The following is a 9,877-nucleotide window of genomic DNA, read 5'->3' on the forward strand; positions in this document are numbered from 1 at the left end:
TTAGCGGTCTTGTGCCTTTTGGTCTTTGTGCACCCACTCTCGAATCGGCCCGCTAATTTGGGCCCACACAAAAGCGGATGTGATAAATAGTATTTCTTATGTGGATAAGACGACAAAAGTTTGTACACGGCAATCGGGGCCCACCACATTAGGTTGTGGAAGTTGGGCCCACCACATTAGGTTGCGGAAGTTGGGCCCACCACAGAGTCTAATCCAATTTCTAGTGGTTTTAAATCCGGGGAAGATGGGGAAAACTTGCAGCGGCGGGGGCTCTTAGGACGAGCTCGGGTGGCCGGAGGAGGCAATCGGGGCCGTCAATCATATGCAACTGCGCTCCCATCGTGAGCCGCCGTGTTACGGGCCGTCCGATGGATGAGGTGCCCGTGTCTGCGGGCACCACGGTCGGCTTGTATCTGAGGCTGGGACTGGCCCTCTTCTCCTCCGCCTCCTTTTTCTTTATGTCCGTCTGCGTCGAGTTCTACAACCAGGCCGCCTTCTGGTGATCCTCTATCTCTTTTTTTATTTGATCAAATTTGGTGTATTTTATCTTAATTTCGCTATAATTCTCTATGTTCATGTGCCACAACCTGCAAGAAAATTTGGTTTGGAAGGCTTGTCTTGGGTTCTTTGGTGAGGACAGAGGATAGACTGGGTTTCGGTCGTGATAGGGGATGAGGAAACAGGCTATCCCAATTCTGGGATTGCTTGAATTGACGTCCAGTTCAGTTGTTATAGTCTTCAGATGTTTATAAGTATAATCGAAGTGAAAATTTTCCATAGCCTTTTTGCATCAGAATGCTAATCTTTGCATCTGATCTATTGTTAAAATTAATCCCATTTAAAAAGTGTCAGTAGGTCTTTGAATGTAGACGTGGTTAGGTAAGTTCTTTATTTTGGATTTTATTTTTGTTCTGCAAGGTTTTTGTATTTTGAGAAAATTTCACAACTTTTTTGTGCCTATAAAAAGTATACGTGCATGAGAAACACCTTGAAACCATTATACTTTTATATTCAATTGGCTAACAAGGCCCTAAGGTGGTCCATAGTTATTGGAAATTAAAATTAGCTTCTATAGAGGTAAAACATTTGCCATATTAAGAACCCCAGCTAATTTCCATCAAAAAAAAAAAAGTTTGGGGGGGGGGGGGGGGGGGGGGGGGGGGGGGGGTGTGGTCTGCTATGGGAAGAGATGATAACCAACTTAGCAAACTCTAGTTGGCTTTATCTAGGATGGCAAATTTTGACTTGACCCATCAATCTAACCCGGCTTACTTTAAGTAGTTTCATATTTGACATAAATTTGTTTGGATATAAATGGGCCAACTCCCCTAGATCTATTTATTAATTTGTTTGGATATAAATGGGTTCAGATTTGAACATTTAACCTATTTAACCCCTTTTGATACATTTAATATTTGGATTGGGTCCTGACCTACTTAACCCGTTTAAGACTTGTTTGATTATGTACCCCCCCCCCCCCCCCCCCCCCCCCACAACAAAAAAAAAGACCTGTTTGATCCGTTTAAGATTTGCTTAATTTGTTCCTATCCCATTTAAGCTGATCTGACTAACCTGTTCAACCTATTTGAATTCATTTAATCCGATAAAAATCCACCTAACTTATTTAAACTATTTAACTTGATTCGACTTGTTTAGTAAATAGGTTAAATTAGTTCGGTTGGGCTACTTATTTAATAAATATGTCAGCTTCAAATTTGAAATTTTGACTAGTTTCATAAATAATTTGGGCTAACAAATTTTTAACCTAACCGATGTCCGACCCAACTCGTATCTAACTCAATCTGCCTGAATTGCCACTCCTAGCACCGTCTAGTCTTTAACCCGTGGACTTATCGATTGACATAGAAAGGGAAAAAATGGTAAGCTACCAGAATGGCAAGGGGGTGGGTATGGGTTAGGTAGGCTATTATCCATACCTACCCTAAAATCAAGACCCACATACTCCTACCTGCCATATGCGCAGCTCAAGATGGGCTCAGTAGAGTTAAATGGAATAGGTTGGGATGGGTAAAGCTGCAGAATTTTTTTTTTCTAAATATAAAGCAAACAAATAAAAGAAGAATATAAAAGTAAATCTCAGTATTTTATATAACATTAAATAAGATAAGTGTCCAAGACATAGAACCTGACAAACCAACTTTTCAATAATAATAGAAATAACAAAGAGAAATATTTTTTCTTAGGAAGTGAAATGTTCCTCAAATTTAAAAAAGCAATCAACTAAAAGGAGATAAAACTTAGCATTATCTTGTAGCCTCTCACATGTTTAATTGTTCTCGTAATTGATTACAAAATTTTTTCTCCATTATCGTCATAATAATCAAGGCTTATATATAATCAAATCTAGTTCGAGGTGGGTATAGCTATTATCTATACTTGCCCCAAATTTGCTGTAGGTTTTAGAATAAAGACGCATCCCCACTATCATCTCTAAATGTGTCCAAAATAACGCACCCTATTTGGGTCGAATTAGGTCGGATATTCGACAGAGTAGAGTAAATTGCCACCTATATAGGCTACATGCTATGTTTGAAAAGAAGAAGAAATACAAGTATGCACTGTGAAAATATAAACTGATCAGTGAACAAGCCACCTTTTCATTGACTCTATTCTAGATTTCAATTTTTTTCTTTATCAAGTCATTTATTGAGTATTCTCACTTTCCCTTCCATCTGTGCCCCACCTCACTATCTTCTAATAAACACAAATTTTAAGGCTAATTAGGTGTAGAAAGAATTTTGCTATAGTACTAACTTTGTCTTTCAACATAAAGAACATTTCTATCTTCTCCACCTTGAGCGGTTTTATATCACAATTTCTATTTAATTTCTTTCTTGCATTTTCTCCGTTACATTGCATAAGAACAATTAGAAGGTCCTCCAGTTTTTCCCCATTTTAGTTTTATGAGACCTGAAAGTGTAAGTGAACATAATGAGCATGAATTTGGATGCATTACAAACAGTTTGTCTTCTACGTGTGTATGGATTAAGTTTAGGATACGAGAAAAACATCCCCACAAGCTCTACTTTATAGGCACACTATTTACTATTCAAGGAAAACGACATAAACCTTATGCATTTGAGAGAACTTATATAATGTAACTTCAAGTGTTTGAAGAGCCATTTTTTCCCTTCAAATCTAATTAATGTATATAGTTGTAAATTCAATCATTTATTGCTTTTGAGTTATTACTCTCTCATGAAATTTATTTCTTTGCAATATTCTCATCCCATTATAAATTTTAAATCCCTTTACTAAAGTAAAATTGGATCTATCTGTTAATCGACCTCATTCTACCAATTGATTTAATCAATTTCGCACACTAATAACCTAATCAATTATCAGTTATAATTTCTCAGAAAACAATCCACTCATTCCAGCAATTATTAGCCTGGTCTATGGTACAAATCACGAGTATTGCTAAAAAAAAAGGTTTGAATCTGTGCGCCATACTTGGATCGATAAAGACTGAGGTTGAAAATGATTAACATAGAGACTAATTTGCGCCTTAGTTTTATTAAATGGCTATTGATAATCTTAGATGATTTTAGGCATGGGGCATTGTTACACAGGTTTGGGCTATATCTTTCGTACGAAAGAATGATTGATTTTTTTTTCACGATATCAACCATTGAATTAAACATTGCATAGATCTCAAAGCACTCCAAATTTTTTATTCCATCCATTTGTACAGATCTTGAAGTCGTCATTGCGCAATTCAATAGTTCATGTCGCAAAAGAAGATGAATCATTCTTTCGCGAAAGATACAGCCTGAACCATTGTTACACGTGCTTGTCTTAGATAATTTGGCATAAAAGAATTTTGAAGTGTTGATTTTTGAACAAAATGCCAAGAGAGGTATACGTTGTTTTCATTGCTTGAGAGTGCTTTATAAACTAAAAAGGAAGGACCTTGACCAAGGCAAATTTTATTTTGCCATCTTGGGATATTCTCTTCTTGATGGTTAGATTTATTAGATAATATTCTAATGACGCGAGCTGAAAGCCGAGAAAGGGGTTAATAGATTCCACCAAGAAGCAGCAATAAGTATTTTGATGGAATGTGGAGGAAGTAAGGTAATTCTCTCGCTCAATTTAATTGATTTAAACTAAGTCGATGTCTAATAAATTCTTTAATGAAGCAACAAGTAGCAATAAGTAGATGTAAAACAGTTCATACTTTAATGAAGGCTGTCTAACGAACAAAGAATCCCAATAAAAGAACTCAGAATATATTAAGCTCCGGAGAGGACACCCAAGTTAATGGAAGATAACGAAATCCAGCTGCCAGTGAGGCGTCTTCTCTCGTCCGATGCTCTTGTAATCCGCCTTTTTTGCTTATCTTTCATCTTTGTTAATTGGTTACTAACATCCCAGGTGTTTTTTGTTCTGCTTTCCTCGCTTGTAGATTTTGGTGCCAGAAATCATCGTGCAAGAAGAAGATGTCGATTATAGGTGAGGCCTTCGTCTCTATGCTCGTTGATGGCCTGGCCGCTTTGGTGGAGGACGAGGTGACCATGCTCTGGGGTGTGAAGAGCGAGATCAAACGGCTCCAAGATTCTCTTCAAACAATAAACGACGTCCTCGCCGATGCTGAGAGTAAAATGGTTCAGAGAAAAGCCATAGGCATGTGGCTCAAGAAGCTCAAGGACATCATGTACGACGCTGACGACATCCTCGACGAATGCCGGATCAAGGCCGAAAAATCTAAAGCTGCAGTCTCCTCTGGATGTCAACCTTGCTCTTGCTTTGGCAAGATTGTGTTTGCTCATCAGATTGGCAGGAGAATCAAAGGTCTGAATCGTAAGCTGGACGACATCTGCGCAGAGAAATCTAAATTTGATCTCCAGGTCTCTTCCGCCGACAACAGTGACCACCGATCCGCTTCTCGAGTTAGTAGGAAGACATCTCCTGTAGCTGAGCCTGATATCGTAGGATCCAAAATCGAGGAGGATACGGACAAGCTGGTGGAGTTGTTGATTAAGGAGGATAGTCGGGACAACATTCTTGTATATGCCATCGTAGGAACCGGGGGAATTGGCAAGACCACTCTTGCTCGGAAGATTTTTAATGAAGAAAGAATAAAAACCAAGTTCCCGATAAAGCTCTGGGTCTGCGTGTCCAAAGATTTTGAAGAGACTAGTCTCCTGAAAGATGTCATCGCTCAGGCGATTCCAGAGGGGCGTCTAGCAGGCGATCCTAGCCGGGCAGAGCTCGACACCAAGGTTGCAGACACTGTCACAAATAAGAAATTCTTGCTTGTCTTGGACGACGTGTGGGACCCAAAAGTATGGAATGATTTACTCCGAAACCCCTTGCAAGGTGGGGCAACTGGAAGTAGTGTCCTTGTGACCACAAGAAACCATGGGGTTGCATCGAGAATGAAGGCTGTACGACCTCATCATCAAGTGGAGGTCTTGTCTGCTGCAGATGGTTGGGCGCTGCTACGCAAGAAGGTGGTTTTGAGCAGGGAGGAGGGAGAGATCGAAGATTTAGTGGATATCGGAGAGGAAATTGTTGTGAAATGTGGTGGTCTCCCTCTTGCTATTAAGACCATTGGAGGAGTATTATCAATGAAGAGCAGGACCAAGACGGAGTGGGAGAGAGTGCTTAAGACCCTTTCAAGCAATGCTTGGTCTTCTTTGACCGACTTTCCCCAAGAGGTTCAACCAGCACTATGGTTGAGTTATGAAGATCTGCCATCTCATCTTAAGCAGTGCTTTTTATATTACTCGTTGTTCCCTGAGGACTATATATTCAATCGTGACAAACTAATTTATTGTTGGATCTCTGAAGGGTTCATCCATGAAGAAGGAGATCTAACATTGGAAGAGTTAGGTGAAGATTATTATGGGGAACTTGTTCAGAGGAGTTTTTTGCAACCATATCCCCCGCTTTATGGTGAGTTTGAGTCTACTAGATGCACTGTGCATGATCTACTATGGTCTTTTGCTCGGTTTTTAGCAAGAGATGAGAATTTGGTTGTGAAAGATGGGGTTGAAGTCCCAATTAATTCATCTTCATTGAAGCCACGTCGCATACGGCGTTATGTTACAAAAGAAAACTGCCAAGCATCTATTGGTGCATTGGAAGGGCACAAATCTTTGAGGACTCTTCTACTATGCTTGGCAGGATCACATGTGGTCCAAGAGAATGATATCGACAATTTGATTAAGAAGACACCGTGTCTGAGAGTACTACACGTCTCAGGCCCTCAGATCATAAAATTGCCCGACTCCTTAGGAAATCTCATACATCTACGTTATTTAGACCTGTCAATTTCTGGCATAAGTGAGCTACCAGAGAGCATAGAAAATCTTGTAAATCTGCAGTTCTTGATCCTCCAGTCTTGTGATTATCTACGCAACCTTCCTAAAGGCATCGGAAAGTTGCACAACCTGCAGTGTCTTGACCTTCTTGGAACAGAACTGGAGGGTATACCTATCGAAATTGCAAACTTGCATCGACTAAGACGGTTGGCTATCTCAAATTGTGACATTCGCCCGCAACTTCCATCACTAGGGAAGCTCCCTGACTTGGACTACCTCTCGATAGATAAAGCATTTGCTGTCAAAAAGATTGGGACTGAATTTCTGGGTCAGAAACCTGATTGTAGCAGTGATCAAGTTGGCAGGATGCAAATTTTTCCAAAGTTAACAAAATTGATATTTCATGACCTACCCAATTGGGAGGAATGGGAATGGGACGTGAAGGATGATGACAGACTAATAGCCGTACCAAAGTTACAAGAATTGGCACTTTTAGATTGTCCAAAGTTGAGGTCTCTTCCTTCTAGCCTTGTTCGCATGTCACTGCCCTTACAAAGCTTAATATAGCATTCTGCCATAGTCTAAAAGCAATCAGGGGCTTTTCCTCTGTCAAAGAATTGGAAATATCTTACAGCCTTAATCCGGAGGTTGTTTCAGACCTTCCTAGCTTGAAAACATTGAAGTTGCGAGATCCTTTCATGCAGGCCCTGCCAGAGTGGTTACATGGAGGACAACCTGACTTTCTGGCACTCAACAAGCTTGAGATCATGGCCACTAACCTACTACTCCGCAGATGCCTCAAGGATGGCTTAGATTGGCCCAAGATTGAACATATCCCCTACGTATGTGCCAAAGATTTTAATGGATCCGGATACATCTCCAAGAGTCCCTCGGCGTTCAGCACCAACTTAAATGATAATGTTGAAGATCATGAGTAGAACACACAAGGTTCTCCCTTCGCAATGAGGTAACATTTTGTTTTCCAAATATCATGCTTAACAAAAATTGGATTTTTCTCTATATCATCATACATTTTAGAATTCCTATCCAAATCTTGTTTGGTTAAACTAGTCTTCTCTGTTAAGGTGCGATAATATTGCAAATGGTATCTCTCTATAATTGCCTACATATATTTGGTGAGATATCATCATTGTATACAAAGTCTCCAGAGTAGAATCATTGTTTTACCACAGGCCACACCTATTATCTGTTTTGATGCCCATCCATGGTTCTTCAAGCCTAGTGACACCAAATTGGACCAGTATCCTTAGGACCTCAAGAATGACCACTTCCTGCTGCACTTAGATGTCCTCCATGAGATTTTCCAAGTTTCTATCACTACCAAATAGAATTTGGAAATTCTGTAGCCTCTCTAAACACTAACCGGTCCCATGAACTCATGAATGCAACGTTACAATATCTTACAGCCCTATACAACTCGTAATTCATAGGCCAAGGTAAACAGCCCCTTTTCAGCTAAGGATTGGTAATTCAGAAGATGCACGGAAATACAGGTAGAAGCCATTCGATTCTTAGTGTGGCTTCGCCTAGAGAATGCCGGTTGGATTCAATACCCTACAAGTCTATGACCCAGACGGCTGTGTTGAACTTGACCAAACGGTTGTAACATTCCACATAGCTTCGCCCGGGCCAAACTCTGCCTCCCACTAAAATAAAGCCGGCTCACCAAACCCAACCCCAACCCAGTGGTAAAATAAACTATCTCCCAATCCTTTCATTCCGATATATTTGCAGTCTTGTCTTTCTCTTGTTCGATCTCGCATTTATTCTGGCGTTTCTTCTGCTTTGCTTTACGAAGAGAACGAAATCTATTCATGGAGCCTCAGCTATGTGGTTATATATTTAATCAAAGAGACTTATTTCCGGCACTGATGTTGTTTTTTATAACTCACTGTTACTTCACACCATCGATTTTGTTACAAGAATGGTAAAGTGCTTATGAAGTACATTGAGACCTGTGGAAATGGAGAAGATGCCTAAAATGTTGCTAACTGAAATATGTGCTTAGTAAAGAAATTTAACTGCAGGTACAGAAGTAGTCAGAGCACTTCAGAGATGCTAGGATTTGTTTCGTTTTATTCCCAGTTGAAGTATGGAAGGTTATGGAAGAAATTATGTTAATTTGGAGAGTAATATTTGCCTTGAGGAAGGTTGAATGTGGGCAGAAATGAAAGGATGCACAGACCAACTCTTTGGAACAAAGAGCATTCAAATTACAACCATGACTCTAGAATTTCAAGTAGTGGTCATTCTTTTTAGAGTTCACATAAAGATTACAAGTGGAAAGGATTTTCAGAAATAATTCTGTTTTGTCCTTAAAGCGTTAATTGCTAAGGTTATTTCTCACTTAGTGAAATGGTAAAAAAGAGCCGCAGGGCTAAGGTTAATAATTTCGAGTGACTTTCCAATCCAAAATCTCTATTGTGCAGAGAAGAGGTCTTTAAAGGACAATATTTTTTTTTTAACGCAGTACTAAATAACCTGAATTTTAAAAACCTAAGATATGTTATAGCCATTTGTATAAATTTTTCCGTGATTTTTTGGGTGATCCTTGTACATATTTGTTGTTGTTAGATTTGTGAGACGGTGTTCTGCTGTTACATCATATGTGGCGAGATCTTTGCTGTTTTAGTATCCGTCGTCCATGCGGAACTGAGCCTAAGCAGCCTTCTACTAGGCTCGGCCTAGCTTGTCTGCATCCCTAATTTCAGGACTGGATACTGAGCTTGAAGGAATTGACGATCTGGTTAAAGAGAACTGCTACCGAGATTTATAATCATGCTTCTCTTCCATCCCTTATATCCTAAGTCTGCATCTTATGGGTACTGTCAATTAATTCAAAGACTTCCAGTAAATTGTCTGCATGGAGTAGGTGAATTTTATCGTGCATATTTTTCACTTGATTTTCTGAAGTGCTTCACATGTGCTCACAATAGTGATCATTTTTTTGACATGATGTTGCTGTCGTTCTTTCTTTTCTTTTGCAGATGGATTTTATGCAACCAATCAGAAGATCTTGGAAGAAGCTATTAGTGCTCTAAATTTATGATTGGTCCTCATGTATCAGCAGAACTACCTTTCGTCTTTTGGCATGTACTTAATGGTTGTTTCACCCAAATACGGCTTTTATAAGACCAAATAAGTTGGAACTCTGTATGTTGGTTATGAACTTATGCAATGATACTATGAATATGATGGTATTTCTTTTTATATTCTAATTATTTGATGGTTCCTTGTTTAGCAATATGTGAAGGGGAATGCTAGCGCATGCAAAGGAAAAATAAGTAGAGGTAATACTATTATTTGTCGGAATTATATTGATATGTTAGAAGTAAAAATCAGAATGCCTAGATGTTCCAATTGCTAGTGAGCCCAACTCTAACGCGTTACATTGTAGGATGCTGGACCCTTGGGACTGTTATCGCACATCTCAAGATCTAATGGCTCCAGGGGTTTGGAAGCAGCTAAAAGACTGTGTGCATGCTTGCATGCATGCACTGATAAAGGCCACGACTCTCTTTTTGCCTGAGGCCATATATATTGCCTGAGGCCATATATATTGCACG

At 39.6% G+C, this 9,877-nt stretch overlaps 1 pseudogene across 1 annotated transcript; it reads left to right on the plus strand.

Annotated features, from left to right (window-relative positions):
* Positions 1-248: 248 nt before the first annotated feature.
* Positions 249-9,521, plus strand: LOC149752784 (putative disease resistance protein RGA3; annotated as a pseudogene). Its single transcript, XR_016396363.1, has 3 exons — positions 249-499; positions 4,430-7,257; positions 9,299-9,521. The product of XR_016396363.1 is annotated as a putative disease resistance protein RGA3 (transcript).
* Positions 9,522-9,877: the final 356 nt, after the last annotated feature.

This window comes from Phoenix dactylifera, chromosome 9, assembly GCF_051530095.1.
Source record: "Phoenix dactylifera cultivar Ajwa chromosome 9, Ajwa_hap1_PhDact_Kaust_v1.1, whole genome shotgun sequence".
Lineage (NCBI taxonomy): Eukaryota > Viridiplantae > Streptophyta > Magnoliopsida > Arecales > Arecaceae > Phoenix > Phoenix dactylifera.